Source organism: Ursus americanus, chromosome 5, assembly GCF_024610735.1.
Source record: "Ursus americanus isolate L20-20 chromosome 5, mUrsAme1.1.p, whole genome shotgun sequence".
NCBI lineage: Eukaryota > Metazoa > Chordata > Mammalia > Carnivora > Ursidae > Ursus > Ursus americanus.
Genome location: NC_142131.1, coordinates 39,441,351 through 39,456,583, shown reverse-complemented (window position 1 = coordinate 39,456,583; position 15,233 = coordinate 39,441,351). Strand labels below are relative to the sequence as shown.

The window sequence follows — 15,233 nt, the reverse complement described above, 5'->3', positions numbered from 1 at the left end:
TCATGTGTGTGCTATTTTTGAGGATTCTGATTTTTAAAAATCTTGATTCTGTTGTCATTTTTATTATCTAAATTTCCTTGGCAGTTTCCTTGTCCTACCCTCATGATTCCTACCACCTGATTTTTGGCTTTGCTTCCTTTTTTGGCTTTTACTTTAACATGTAAATTTTATTCAATATGTAAATTCTGTTACGACCAAAAATCCTGGAAGATCATGTACAGTTTGGGGATCCTTTTTTTTTTTTTTTCAATTTTTTTTTAAACGCCTTGGGTTTTAGTCCCAATTCTTTTTTTTTTTTTTTTGTTAAGATTTTATTTTTATTTATTTATTTGACAGAGAGACAGCCAGTGAGAGAGGGTACACAGCAGGGGGAATGTGAGAGGAAGAAGCAGGCTCCCAGCAGAGGAGCCTGATGTGGGGCTCGATCCCAGAACACCAGGATCACGCCCTGAGCCAAAGGCAGATGCTTAACGACTGCACCACCCAGGCGCCCCTGGGGATCCTTTTAATATCAAGTTGGTTACAGGGAGAGCTATGTTTTTCAGAATCTCCTTCTCTGTCTGGTTCAGCATTTGACATGGCCATGAGGGAAGGTAGGCAAAATTTGGGAGGAATAAATGAAATAAATGTAGGTCATTATTATCATTATTATCATTGCTCAGAGTCAGTGAATGACAGATAGAGAGGTGCAGGCAGGTTCTAGTTTGTCGTTACTCTTCTGGACTCCGAGCCCAGCTCTCCTTAAACCCAGTCCTGTTGACCAACCCCAAACCCACCACCTGATACTTCACTGGGTACTTAGAGCAGTGGTAGTCACAAAGAACTAAAAGCCTTTCATCAGCGTCTAAACAGCATCCTTAAAATCCCACTCCACCAGCAACGTGTGCCTTATTTTCAGATTGTTCACCTGTGCCAACACTGGTAGGTAACATTTTTCTGATTTTTTTTTAAAGATTTTATTTATTTATTCGACAGAGATAGAGACAGCCAGCGAGAGAGGGAACACAAGCAGGGGGGAGTGGGAGAGGAAGGAGCAGGCTCATAGTGGAAAAGCCTGATGTGGGGCTCGATCCCATAACGCCGGGATCACGCCCTGAGCCGAAGGCAGACGCTTAACTGCTGTGCCACCCAGGCGCCCCTCATTTTTCTGATCTTTTAATATTCATTTTGAACACTTTTTTCACCAGCATCTCCCAACAATTAAGCAAATTCTAATCCCTATCATAAATCCCCTATTCCACAATACACATAGTGTTTCCCCTTCCCTAATTAAATCATCACTGACATACAAAATTAACCAGAAATTATCACCCAAAAGCAGGTTAAATGTATTTTAAAATTGCTGCTCCACTATTTTGAGCTAATAGTTTTGTAATCAGACTCCTCTTACCCTACATACTTTAACTTATTGATAAACATGCATAGTAGCTTTGCCCCGGAAACACTTTTCACAGAGCAAAGAGTCCTTTTTTGGTGGTACTTTCAGATATCATTCCATCAGGAGATTTCCGACTTCATCAGAATGAAAGGAATGCAATGTACTAATATGCAATCCACACGCAGGGATGCACGAAGCATGCTGCTCTGGGTGTAGGTATATGTACTTGTAGTACTGTTGCTGATCTGTGTTCTATAAACCATAGAACAGTAATAAATTCTATTTCACCTGGTTCTCAACAATAAAGAGGGGGAAAGTCTGATATATTTATACACTATGTAACAATATATTCCTGGTAAGGGAGAATGTCTGTTGGCTAGCTTAGTGGAACCTGAATTTTCTGTTTACAAGTGGATACAGCTAATCATTGGAAGAATTACACATCCTCATTTCTGGCTTCATACATTTCAAACATTATTTCTCTCTCTTGGTCCATGTATCTTTGGGACATGTGCCACAGAATGCTTTTGTGTCCCTCTGCTACTTCTGGCCCTGCACCTTTTAGCCATGACACTGCATGAGTCAGCGTACTAGGCATTAGGACTATTCTTTGAAGCTATTCCAACACCAGCAAGACAACTGACCTCTTAAGTAGGTATGGAAATGACGACCCACCACTCTAGATATATGCCAGAAAGCCAAATGTAAATTATTCTCAAATCAACAACTGTCTTCAATGCTCTTAATGCTTAATAATGGTCTTAAATACTATTATATATTTATAGTATTTCTTATTGTTTATAGTTGATTTTATGATTTCATGTGTTTAATATCTAGTACTTCCTTGCATTTAGTGATTTTTTTGCTTCATTTAGTTTTTTATTTTTTGTTTTGTTTTAGGTCTCCTGTGTCTGCATTGAGGGAGAATCAAGTTTCATTATTCCTATTACTAGTGGAATAAAATTTTCCTGGCCCACTCTGTACCAATACAGACTTCATGCCGGATTTCTGTTCTTGCTTCTTACATTCCACCAGTGCCTGGCCTCCTCTCCTATCTCTATGTCAGTTTCCCTCCTTGCTAAGACCCCGGCAACCAAGACCACCCACCACTACACCAATGACCACCCGGTGGCAGCAAATTCAGTGTCATTTTTTAATTGGCTGCTATGATTATCAGCTCCTTCTAGTTTTTGACACCTGGTCACTTTTCTTTCTTTTCAGTGAGCCCAGCGATATATTGAAAAGTATTTAGAATAATGACTTTTTCTAGCCAACATTCCTATAAAATTGTACTGAAGGATTTCAGGGCACCCAGGCTGCTGTCCTTTTAGAACCAGCAGTCAATGAGCCCCAGTTGAGAAACATCCACACGCACACTAAGTGACCCGCTGTACAGAGTACACTGCTGGGCGCCGCACCGCGCACCGACAGCATCCGGGAAATTAATGCTTCCCAGAGTACCGTGTACAAACAAGACCTTCCAGAAATGCATACTGAATCATGTTTGTGGAAGATCATTAAGAGCCGTAAATTCAATGTCAGGGGCCAAGGTTAAGTACACATTGGTCCATTGTGGCAAGTTCAACAGTAAGTGAATATGTATCAGGAAGATCTGTCCTGGGAATTATACATCGAAAAGGTGAAGAACACGATGATCTAGAACAGATGCCCCAAATTAACCAACTGGATGTTCACACTCTCAGTCGGTTCTTTCAGGCAGCAAAGAACTATTACCAAAACTCCCTGTGTTAGCGATTTTGTAACAAAGGGACCTGGGCTCTAAGACATCAGAACAGAAAATGTGAGCTTCATAAACGCTATCAGAATTCTACCATAACTAAGAACTAAGTGTCTCTCAAAGTGTCCTCCTCTCTTTACAAAACAATAAAGATAACTTGGTTTTAATCTCTCAAGGCTATTGTGTAAATAGAGAACCCAAATTAATCAAATTCAGGCAATACAGTACAAATGCTTTTTGATTAGGATTTTTAAAAATTTTTATTTATTTATTTGAGCGAGAGAGAGAGAGAGAGAGCATGAGCAGGGAGAGGAACAGAGGGAGAAGGAGAAGCAGACATCAAGCTGAGCAGGGAGGCCATATCAGGTCTTGATCCCAGGACCCTGAGATCATGACCTGAGCCAAAGTCAGATACTTAACCAACTGAGCCAGCCAGGTGCCCCCAAAATCATTTTAAAAATGTATCAAAATGACATTTGTATTGATGAACTACATTCAAGTCTCTCAAAATTGAGTATTGAGATTTTTTAATATAACACAACTGGACTTAGAAATCAAAAAATGAAAAGACCAAGAGCCTACTTTAAAATGGGGAAAAAGGGGCGCCTGGGTGACTTAGTCCTTAAGTGTCTGCCTTCGGCTCAGGGCATGATCCCGGCGTTCTGGGATCGGGCCCCACATGGGGCTCCCTGCTCAGTGGGGAGTCTGCTTTCTCCTCTCTCACTCCCCCTGCTTGTGTTCTCTCTCTTGCTGTCTCTCCTTCTCTCTGTTAAAAAAATAAATAAATAAATAAATAAATAAATAAATAAATAATAAAATCTTTAAGAAAAATAAAATAAAATGGGGAAAAAAGACATAAATTGATATTATGCACACACAGATATTGGAAAAAACCAGTAAGTTTATGGAAAGATACTAGATATTTTTACAATCATGATAAAATCAAAGTTTTAAAATCAAAGAAAAGCTCAGTAACACCAAATATTGGATAGTAGCAGCTAGGACCATCATACATTTTTGGTGGCAACACAAAATGATACAACCGCTTTGAAGGGGAGTCAGCTTTGCCCTCTCCCTCTGCCCCTCCCCACCATGCTTTCTCTCTCAAATAAATAAAAATTTTTTAAAAATTGAAAGAAAAAAAAAAGAAATGATTGCAGTTTCTTATAAAAACCAAACGCACATGATCTAGCAATTCCAATCCTAAGTAATTTTCCCAAATAAATGAAAACATATCTACACAAAGGCTTATATAAAAATGTTCTAACAGGCTTATTCATCATAAACTGAAAAATGGGAACAATCTAAATGTCCATCAATAAGTGATGAAAACGAAATTTAGTATTTTCATACAATAGAATGTTATCCAGAACTAAAAGTGAGTGGACTATGGATACATTCAATACTATGACTGAATCTTACAAGAGATATTAAACTGAGCAACAGAAGCTGGACATATGAGAACACTTACTTTCAATTTCCAACTATATGAAGTTCTCTAACAGGTAAGATTGACCTGAGGTGTTGGAAACACCACTTCCTTTATGGAGGAAATAAAGGGGCTGTTTCTGGAAGAAAGACTGCATGGAAAGTGCTAGGAGTAATCTTTCTGGGATGATGGAAATGTTCTGTATCCATGGGTGATGGTTACACGACCGTATATGACTGCCAAAAATTAATAAAGTGAACACTAAAAATATGTGAATTTTACTGTATGTAATTTACACTATCATTAAAAAAATCGAAATGGCTACTTCCAGAAATTCAGAGTTCCATGCTACTGGAAGTCTTCAAGAAAAGACCAAGAGACATACACTAAACAAATGGACTAGATTCATGACTTTGTAACTCTAGAGAACTCTGGAATCATGTAGGTCAGTGGTTAGAGTCAAAGTATGCCGCCCCTAGAGACTCATTTAATAGGAAGAGGATAAGACTCGGGTACCTTCACTTTTAATTGTCAAATACCTCAGGAAATTCTGAAAAAGACAGATGGATCACTGACCCCAACTTCAGAAGTCATGAAGGGAAAGTTGGGAATAATGTCCAATCATAATTTTTAATATTTCTAATTCTCAGGTTTAAGAGGGAAATAATAATGAGACATGTGGATTGATGTATGCTAGAGAAGGACATATTTCAGTGTATTACTATAAAAATAAGTATATCTTATTCATCATTTTCAATCCAGGCAATTTAAAATTTCTTGTCTTTTGTGTCCCATACATAATTATTTGATTGATTTGTCAAAGTAATATAATCTTAATTCTCTTAACAATGAAGGAATCAATGCCAGTGTTTCAGGGAACAAATGAAAATTGAGTAAACTTGTAGACTGCCTGAAGTTACACATTCTTAGTTCATTTACAAATGAGTGACTTCTACCCACACACCCATTTAATTAATTAAAGGATTTTATTTATTTATTTATTTGAGAGTGAGAGCAAGCATGCGCCAGCAGGGGAGGAGCAGAGGGGGAAGGGGTAAGAATCTCAAGTTGACTCCACACTGAGCGCGGAGCTGGAGGCAGGGCCCCTTCTCAGAATCCTGATATCATGACCTGAGCCAAAACCAACAGTTGGAAGCTTAACTAACGGTGACACCCAGGGGCCACCACGCACAGCCATTTTAATATCTATCAGGCTGTGTACTATTATTTCACATTACTCAAATTTTAGTACTATTCCCGTGTAATTATAAAGGCAAAAGAAATGATTAAGGTTGAAAAGGACTGTTAGTGGTATTACCTTTGCTCTCGTGGACCTTACTACTCTCTGTTTTGTACACCTAATCCCAGAATACAGAGGAAAGGGAGGTTAACTACCAGAGAAGGAACCTGAGCTGAAAGTTGAAGACGTGATAACTGCTGCCAGCTGGACAAGGGGGAAAGTCATTCCCAGTAGTGGAAAGAACATGCAAAAAAGTGTGAGAGGAGGAAGACATCAGTCCTGGGATTATAGATCTGGTATGTTGGAAGAGGTATGTTTTGGCGAGTGACGACAGGCGAACACTACGGGATTTTAAGCAGTGAAACAATATGATAACATTTTGATGTGCAATAAATCCCACTCTTGTGGCGCTGTGAAGAATAGATTAGGAGTGTGGCAGACATGAAGCAGAGAGATTTATAGTTCCAGTGACAAATGATAAGGAGCTAAGCAGAGGCAACCTCATGGAGGTTGAATAGGAGGAAAAAATTGCAAAGATTTTGAAGAGATTGAATATGAATAGTGAAGGATATGAAAGAATCCAAAATGATGCCTGCAGACAGAATGAATAGAAAGGTTCTTAAATGAAATTCAATAGCTGGTGTGCACAGAGGGGGAAGAAAACAAAGACTGGTTTTATCATTTTTAAAATTTATTTAAAACTGGTTTTTAACGTACTGTATTTGAGACCACATTACCGCAGGCATCCGGGTCCAGCAAGCTGTTCGAAATTGACACAAGAATTTAGGAATGAGGTCAACACTATCAACATAATGTTGTTTCTGGGAAAGGTTTTCTAATTTACAAAAGATACCAAAAGTGTTATTAGGCAGGAGAGCTGTGGTTTAATACAAGGAGAGGAGCAGCAATAGCCCAGGAAAGGAAGCTGATATATTTCTCTAAGTTCATGGTAGTTCCATTCTCTCTTATTTGAATATTCATATTTAGAAAGCTAATAGGATTTCTACAAGGGTGATATCTCAGCAAATGAAAATGCAGCTGATCTTAAAACATTAACCCCAATAAACCATAATCGACAGACTGAGAAAAAACAAAAATGAAATAAAGAAGCTAAAGGACCTAAAGGTAACTTTTTCAAGGCCAAATAAAAGCAATGAAGTTCAAGACTGTGCAACAGTGATGAATTAAAAACAGCAACAACACTCCGCAAGCAAGGTCTCAAAACGAAGAAGAGCCAGCAGTTGTGATTCTCCCACACATCAAATGTATTCTTTGGCCAGACAGACTGAAATAAAAATCATTGAAATAAGAATAACTTGTCACATATTTTAGCTATATGAAATTTATGACTTCTGTCTTTTAAAAACAATTCCTATATCCCGCCCAAAAATATTTTTTTAAATAATCCTGTATCTTTCTCGGTGCATATTCTTTTTTATCCTTAAGTGAAAAAGCAGTGTTTTAAGAATATTAGAATGAAATGCTTTTACTGTTTGATTCTTGTGAAGATCATATTTGAATCAAAGTTCTTTAGGGTAGTGAGTTCAACAATTCATTTTCATGACAAAAGTGCTCAGGAAAAAAAAAACTGGTGTGATAGGAATTTAATTTTAATGAAATGCTGAGTAAAACTTTCTTTTTATAGCTTAAACAAACTTCACACTGCACTATCTGGTTTAGTTTTCAGCTTTCCCAAACATGTTATTTCCAAAAAAACACTCAATGAGAAAGCAACAGTTAAACTGTATGCAAAATGTACAGTCTACTATAAACATGAGGAAAAATAATAAGCAGAAGTTATTGAATAGTCACAGATCCTTGGGTTCATTTTCATAATTATGTATTAAATACTATTTGGCTGTTAATGTTTTCAGACAGTTATGATTTTAAAACCAATTAAATAAGCATCACTTGTCCCCCCCCCCCCCCCCCGCCCAAGTAGAGGGTGATCATGTTTAAACCTGGGTGGTCAGTAATGACTTTTGTCTTAAGATTAAGGACACTTCGGTTAAAAATAATTGTTTTCTTGTTGGTGGAAATGCAAACTGGTGCAGCCACTCTGGAAAACAGTATGGAGCTTCCTCAAAAAGTTAAAAATAGAACCACCCTACAATCCAGCAATTTCACTACTAGGTATTTACCCAAAAGATACAGAAATACTAATTCAAAAGGATACATGAACCCCAACGTTTACAGCAGCATTATGAATAGCCAAATTATGGAAACAGCCCCAAAATAATACATATAAAATGGAATATTACTCAGCCTCAAAAAGAATGAAATTTTGCCAAATGCAACAATATGGATAGAGCTAGAGTATATTATGCAAGCGAAATAAGTCAGAGAAAAACAAATACCATGTGATTTCACTCATATATGAAATTTAAGAAACAAAACGGATGAACATGGGGAACAGAAAGAAAAAGAAAATAATAATACAGAGGGAAGCAAACTATGAGAGACTCTTAAGCAAAGAGAACAAACTGAGGGCTGATGGAGGCAGGTGGGTGGGGGATGGGTTAAATAGGTGATGGGGGTTAAGGAGGGCACTTGGGCATTTGTTGTGATGAGCCCTGGGTGTTGTACATAAGTGATGAATCACTGAACTCTACTCCCAAAACCAATATTGCACTGTATGCTAACTAACTAGAATTTAAATAAAAACTTGAAGCAAAAAAAAAAAAAAATTGCTAAGTAAAAGTCATCTCCTAAAGGGACCATGCTTTTCAAGTCAGCCAAGGGGTGGGGGGTGGGGGTGAGTGATAAGCCTTGGAGTTTAGCAGCCTGAAGAACCGCTGCTGATAAGCTTAACCACAATGGTTCCAATGACGCTGATAGACTATGTCGTGAACACCGCGTGTGCCTACAGAGCCACCAATCCTACTAAATAACACAGGGAGATGTTATCTTCAAGATTTGCGGTCATTTCAGAACTGCATCTGAAAATAAGCTTTAGAATTGTCAAAGAGGACAAAAGGAGATACTGATAGCAAGCTGTTTTGTGAGAACTATTAATGTTCTATCATTAAAAACTAGTGAGAAAAAAAAAAAACCAAACAAACCACTTTCGGCCTCAAAGTCCTCTCCCTCTGATGTGCGGGTGTATTTGGCAACAGGGATATGTGATTGATGTGTACTTGTGTGATCGAGGGTTCAGTGCTGCTTGCATAAGAAATAATGGAACTTGAGCCTGCCTGCTAATTTTGGCTCTCTGAACACAGAAAATGGATTCTAAGGACACAATGTGAAGAAATACTCTGCAGAAACCAAAGATAAAGCACAGACAAATTAGCCCTTGTCCTGGCTCATCTATTTCCTGGCTTGCTAAGTAACTGAGAATCTCGTGAGCCTCCATTTTCTCTGGTGTTACAACAGCACTACGATATTCACCCCACCGAGTGTAGGCAGTTTGCTAGGGAGTGTGGATTAGAATGGCCACAGGCACTTTCCCGTTCTCCATGATTTTAAATTGGTGGAATACTGCTTTGGAGATAAAACACAACCTGTAGTTTTCAGCTTTCTGAACTTAAAGAGTGGATAGTTCTGTTTTAGACAGAGTAATGCTCACGAGCTGCTCTAAAAAACAGTCCCAAACTCTTAGTGGCTTAGTACAATTACGTTTACTTTTCACTCACACCATAGTCCAATGTGGGCTAGTGGCTCTCCTTGGCATCCCCTCTTCAGCAAGTGTCGCTCTGTCATCCTGGGGACCTTTGATTCCAACCACAAGAATGGGAGGGAGGAAGGGAGAGGGAGAGAGAAGATGGTAGCAAGTGGGGTTTCACAGGGCTGGAGTTGCATATACAGGTGTCCGGCATGATGTCTGTGGACTAGACTGTCCAGAACATGATCAAACAGCCCTGATCTCAGCACAAGGAAGGCCGGTAAATACAGTCTTCCTGTGTTTCAAGAAAAATGAAAATGGCGTCCTGAACATATAGCATTGTTTCTACCACTTTTTTAAAAAGTAAAACTCAATCTACATTCCTTTAAAAGCATAATGCTTTTAATGCTGTAGGAGACAGCTCGAGAATGTATGCACTCGGATACTATTGTAAATATGAAGTATATACCGAGCTTTGAAATTCTCATTGCATAGCCATCTTTGTTCCAGACAAAGTTAGCCAAAGAAAGGCAGAAATAAATGCCACAAAAAGGGACTACACATAACAGTGGGAGAAGTGGTGACAGAGGTGACTCTGCCAAGAAGTGACGTTAATATAGTTGATGTGAACTCTGAAAATTTATCTTCGTATTTTCTTTCTGTAGTACACCATTTATCTTTAGCTTGGTTATGTTAGATTGAGTGAAACAGTTTCCTTGCAGGAAGAAACTGACGAGTTGACAGCTTATCCTTCTGTATATGTAGTGAACATGGGCATTCTCTCTCATTGTTTCTGTTTCTTTTTCACTTTCATTTTCTGTTGTTCTTATATTTATTTTTGCCCCCAAATGACTATTCTTTTATCTTTTATAACTATTTTGTATGATTCAGTATCAACTCCTATTTAATGCTGCCATTACATTTATTTACATATTCTGAGCTCATTTTACTTGCTGTTGTTCTCCAGCCCCTGGGACAGTGTACTAAATGGTGTTGGGGGAAACTGGCTCTTCAAATCCCATTACCCGAGACCATGGGGCATGGATAATTCACTAGTGACTTAGGAGAATGACTCCCCTTTCCCTCTTAAACTTGGTAAAACAAAAGGTCAGCAACCAGTTGATACCGCATTTTTAAAAAAACCCACCACCACAACAAAAAACAAGGAATAGATTGTTTGAAACTCATACAATTTTTTTCTCAAAGACTCAAATCCCTGGAATCAGAAATTAAATCTTTTTCATGTGAACTTGAATATTCCTGATGGCACACGACAAAAAGACATGGGAATCAAGTCGGAGACATCCCCAGACATTCTGAAAAATCATCTCCCTATAGTCATGGAATAAAAGGGAATGAGAAACTTCAATATATCAACCAAAGTTTGTCAAACCTATCACCTGCTATTTAAACCTGAGTTAAAATTCATAATGCTTGGGAAAGTCATAAAACATTAAAGTGACAAGAAATAGAATTCTGTTATCTGATCCAGCATGTAAAGATCTAAAAAGCTGTCATGTCGGTACTCATGACAAGAAAACAACCTGAACCAACTGAAAATCAACAACTTCTCTTAGATAAATCAGAGAAGGGAGGTCACAGAGCAAACTGCTACCCCTAGAATTGGAGAAACAAGCACCAGATGGAGAGAGTAAGTCACTGGAGTGGGAACCCGGGAGCACAAATGGCTGTGGGAACCAACACCAGGGTAGGGAAACCTCAACTATAATTAGCAGGTGCTGGAGGTTCAGGGTGGACAAGCTTGGGAATTAAACCCCAGGACAGGACCCCAGCCTTAGGGACACACACTCCACCAACACTGTTTGATATCATTTATCACTTCAGGAGCCCCACCATTTTCTCACATTGATCATCAAGAAAAAAAAAAAAAAAATCCCCAGTGATTTTGGCAGAGGGAGGAAAAAAGAAGCCTTCTGAACTATTCCCAAAGCATTCTGTTCTTCCTACCAAGGCCTGTACTTAAGAGAAACTGTTTTTATTACAGCCTAAGTGACTGGGGTTTTACTGGAGCCTCACTCATCCAAGGGGAAGGGGAAGGCCCTGTGTTAGCCCTTTCTAGTTTTGCGTGTAGAAGGTTAACAAATATAGAACGTTATTCACCTCTGGGTTCCTGTCTCACCTATGGAAGTGGGGAGGTGTCAGAAAACACATGGGAAAGTCAAATCTGGGTCACCGACTCACTTAAAAACTGACCCTGATCATAGGACCATAGAATGTCATAGTTCAGGCTGCTCTAACAAGAATACCATAGACTGAATAGCTTATAAACAATAGAAATTTATTTCTCATAGTTCTAGAGGCTAAGAAGTCCAAAATAAAGGTGACGGCAGGCTTGCTGTCTAGTGAGGGCCCACATCCTGGTTCACAGATGGCCGTTTCCTGTGTTCTCACATGGCTGAAGGGGTGAGAACGTTCTCCGGCGTCCCTTTTATAAGAGCACTAATATTCTTAAGGACTCTACCCTCATGACCTAATCACATCCCAAAGCCCTCACCTCTTAATTACATCATGTTGGGGATTAGGTACATATAATATTGGGTACATATAAATATTGGGAACACAAACATTCAGTCCATAATAATAGGACAATAGAATGTTTTCTCTTCCTTCCCTCCAACATTACCACCACATCAGTAGGGCTGCTGTGTAATAATAGGGGGTTACAACTGAAAGAACCATACATCTCAGACCTTATTTGAGAAGTCTCTAGAGAAATTGTGACAGCAGGGAAGACACAAACAAGGACACCGGAGAAAATTTTAGCCTCTGACACTTAGAACTGTAACCAATAGTAAACAGAGACTAACTTATAACCAGATAACTGTAAACCTCACACAAATGACCTATTTATCTTAGTTTCTTTTACCTGGTACATTATGTCCAGCTTACCTAGTTATAGTGCATACTAAAAGATAAAAAAAAAAAAAAACCAGAGTCATTATCGAAACTAGACTTTTACGTGACAAAAACGTTAGACTGTTTTTCTTCAAGAAACCCTACTTAAATACAAAGACAAAGATACATTAAAACTCAGGTGATGGAGAAAGACAATATCATGCTAGCACTAATCAAAAAAAGCTGAAGTAGCTATATTAATTTCCTACAAAGCAGACTTCAGAGCAATGACAATTCTCAGGGATAAAGGGGATACCACCTAAAGATTGAAACGGGTAATCCTCCAATCTGTGATAATAATCGTTAATGTGTACGCACCTAACAACAAAGTATCAAAATAAGTAGGCGAGACCAATAAAGCTGCAAGGAGACATAGATGAATCTACTATTATACTTGGAGACTTCAATACTCCTTTATCAGTAACTGATAGGACAAATTGATGTCATGCCTAAAAATTGTAACCAGCTTTTCTTCAGAATAAGGAAATTTTAAATTAAAATACTACATTGTAAAGCATAATAGCAAAGAACATTTCAATTGTGCTAGAGTGAGGTACTAATGGAAACTAAAAAGATAATGACATAGTGACGCATTTGATTTCTCTCCCAACAAATATAAAAATGGAGAAAATGAAAAATGATCTAGGGATTTTAAATAGTAAAAAAAAATCTTCAAAGTAACTTAAAACAAGGAAGAAATTTCAACAAATAAGATTGTATTTTAGGGCACCAGGGAGGCTCAGTCTGTTAACCATCTGTCTTTTGCTCAGGTCGTGATCTCAGGGTCCTGGGATCGAGCCCTGCGTCGGGCTCCCTGGTCAGCAAGGAGCCTGCTTCCCCCTCTCCTTCTGCTTCTCCACCTGCTTGTGCTCTCTCTCAAATAAACAAACAAACAAATAAATAAATAATCTTTTAAGATTCTACTTTAATTTAGCAAGAGGGCTTCCACCTTGGTTTAGAAATTAGGGGGGTGCCTGGGTGGCACAGCGGTTAAGCGTCTGCCTTCGGCTCAGGGCGTGATCCCGACATTATGGGATCGAGCCCCACATCAGGCTCCTCCGCTATGAGCCTGCTTCTTCCTCTCCCACTCCCCATGCTTGTGTTCCCTCTCTTGCTGGCTGTCTCTATCTCTGTCAAATAAATAAATAAAATCTTTAAAAAAAAATGAAATTAGGAGATACTTCGATTTATGAGAAAGAAATATACAAAGAGATTTTGTATTTTACATTACTATGATCTTTTAAAACATCTTTTCCCAACCACATTTTCAGGTTCAGGAAGACAAAGAAACTGGTATTTGAGACACACCACACTTTATAAATACATCCTCGAGAATTGATTCTAAGTATTTACCTGAATTTACTGCATCATAGTTAACTTGTAATGCAAAATATTTTAATAAATATTCATTTATTAACAAGAGACTTATCGACTTCATTGATGCTATTGCTCCCCAAGAAGTGTAATCAAACAGACTAAGCTCTTGTGAGGCCAATACAGAAAAACAGAACAAGCATAAGGAAAAGAAATGACAATGTAATGTGAATGCAAGTGAACTGAAAACTTTTTAAGAGATTATAGAAAAATATGTCCTACATTAAAAAAAGGTTGTTTAGTTTTTTAAAAATTCCACTGAAAAGTCAAGCTTAGAGAAATACAGAGACAACTTAGTTCTGAATCTTCCATTACTTCTTTCGGAAATAATACAAAGTGATAGGAGAATGAGAAAAAATACTGTATTTTAAACAACACTAGCAAACAGAGAAAAGCTGCAAACTCTGAATGATGTGTAAAGAGTATAAAAGTCGGGGCGCCTGGGTGGCACAGCGGTTAAGTGTCTGCCTTTGGCTCAGGGCGTGGTCCTGGCGTTATGGGATTGAGCCCCACATCAGGCTCCTCCACTGTGAGCCTGCTTCTTCCTCTCCCACTCCCCCTGCTTGTGTTCCCTCTCTCGCTGGCTGTCTCTATCTCTGTCGAATAAATAAATAAAATCTTAAAAAAAAAAAAAAGAGTATAAAAGTCACACAAACAGCAAGTTCTCAAGTTTTCTTGACCTCCATCATAGTTCTGAAGACCTAGGGAGTATTTGACTAGTCCAAAATACGGGTCAAGAGCCTGCAGGCTGTGATAAGACATGATTACTGGCTTGCTGGGTAATGAAACAGCCAGACCAGTAAAAAGTGTTCAGCTAGGTGATTGGCAAATTAGTGGAAATTGACTGTACACTGGTGAGATAGTATATCCCTTGGAAAAGCAAAATTAGGTCAAGTTCATATCCCGTTACCAGCTTTTTCTCCAACAACCGCATCTAGAATTCACAGAAAATTTGGTAGAGCACTGAAGAAGTCTCTCTTATGGTACAGAACTGATACAGGGGAACAGAAATCATAAAGTATTTTTTCTGGTCACAATGGAATGAAAATAAAATCACCATCAGCTAGATATATGGAAAATTGCTTAACATTTGGAAATTAAGCAACACACTTCTAAAAAACTTAAAAATTTTTGCTTTGCAAATAACACCATTAAGAGAAAGAAAAGAGCAATCTCAGGATGGGAGAAAATACTTGCAGATCACATATCTGATCAAAGACTTACACCCAGAAAAGATCTCTCAAACCCAGCAGTAAGAAAATAAATAATCCAATTATAACTGGGCAAAAATCTGAGCAGCTCTCTCTCCAGAGAAGATATGCAAATGACAGAAGTGCACATGACAACACATTCCACATAATTTCTAATTAGGGAAAGGCAAATTAAAACAACAAAATATCATTACCACGTCTAAAATGGAAAACTAGCAGTATCAAACACGGGTGAAGATTTAGCGCAATAAAGGATTTATTCAGTGCTATTGGGAAAGTAAAAAGGTCTAGCCGCTTCTGCGGACAGACTGTCAGTTTCTTCCAAAATTAAAACACGGGCTTA

General features: G+C 38.4%; 1 long non-coding RNA gene across 2 annotated transcripts in view; it reads right to left on the bottom strand.

The window, feature by feature from the left end:
- LOC148110079 (uncharacterized) overlaps positions 1 to 15,233 on the bottom strand; it is a 319,030-nt gene that overhangs the window by 106,614 nt on the left and 197,183 nt on the right. The window contains exon 3 of one of the 2 annotated variants that reach the window (XR_015724327.1): positions 6,502 to 7,070. The exons of the other annotated variant lie outside the window; for it this stretch is intronic. This is a non-coding gene — a long non-coding RNA (uncharacterized LOC148110079). Of the gene's footprint in view, positions 1 to 6,501; positions 7,071 to 15,233 lie in introns of those variants that run through there. 2 annotated transcript variants of the gene reach the window in all.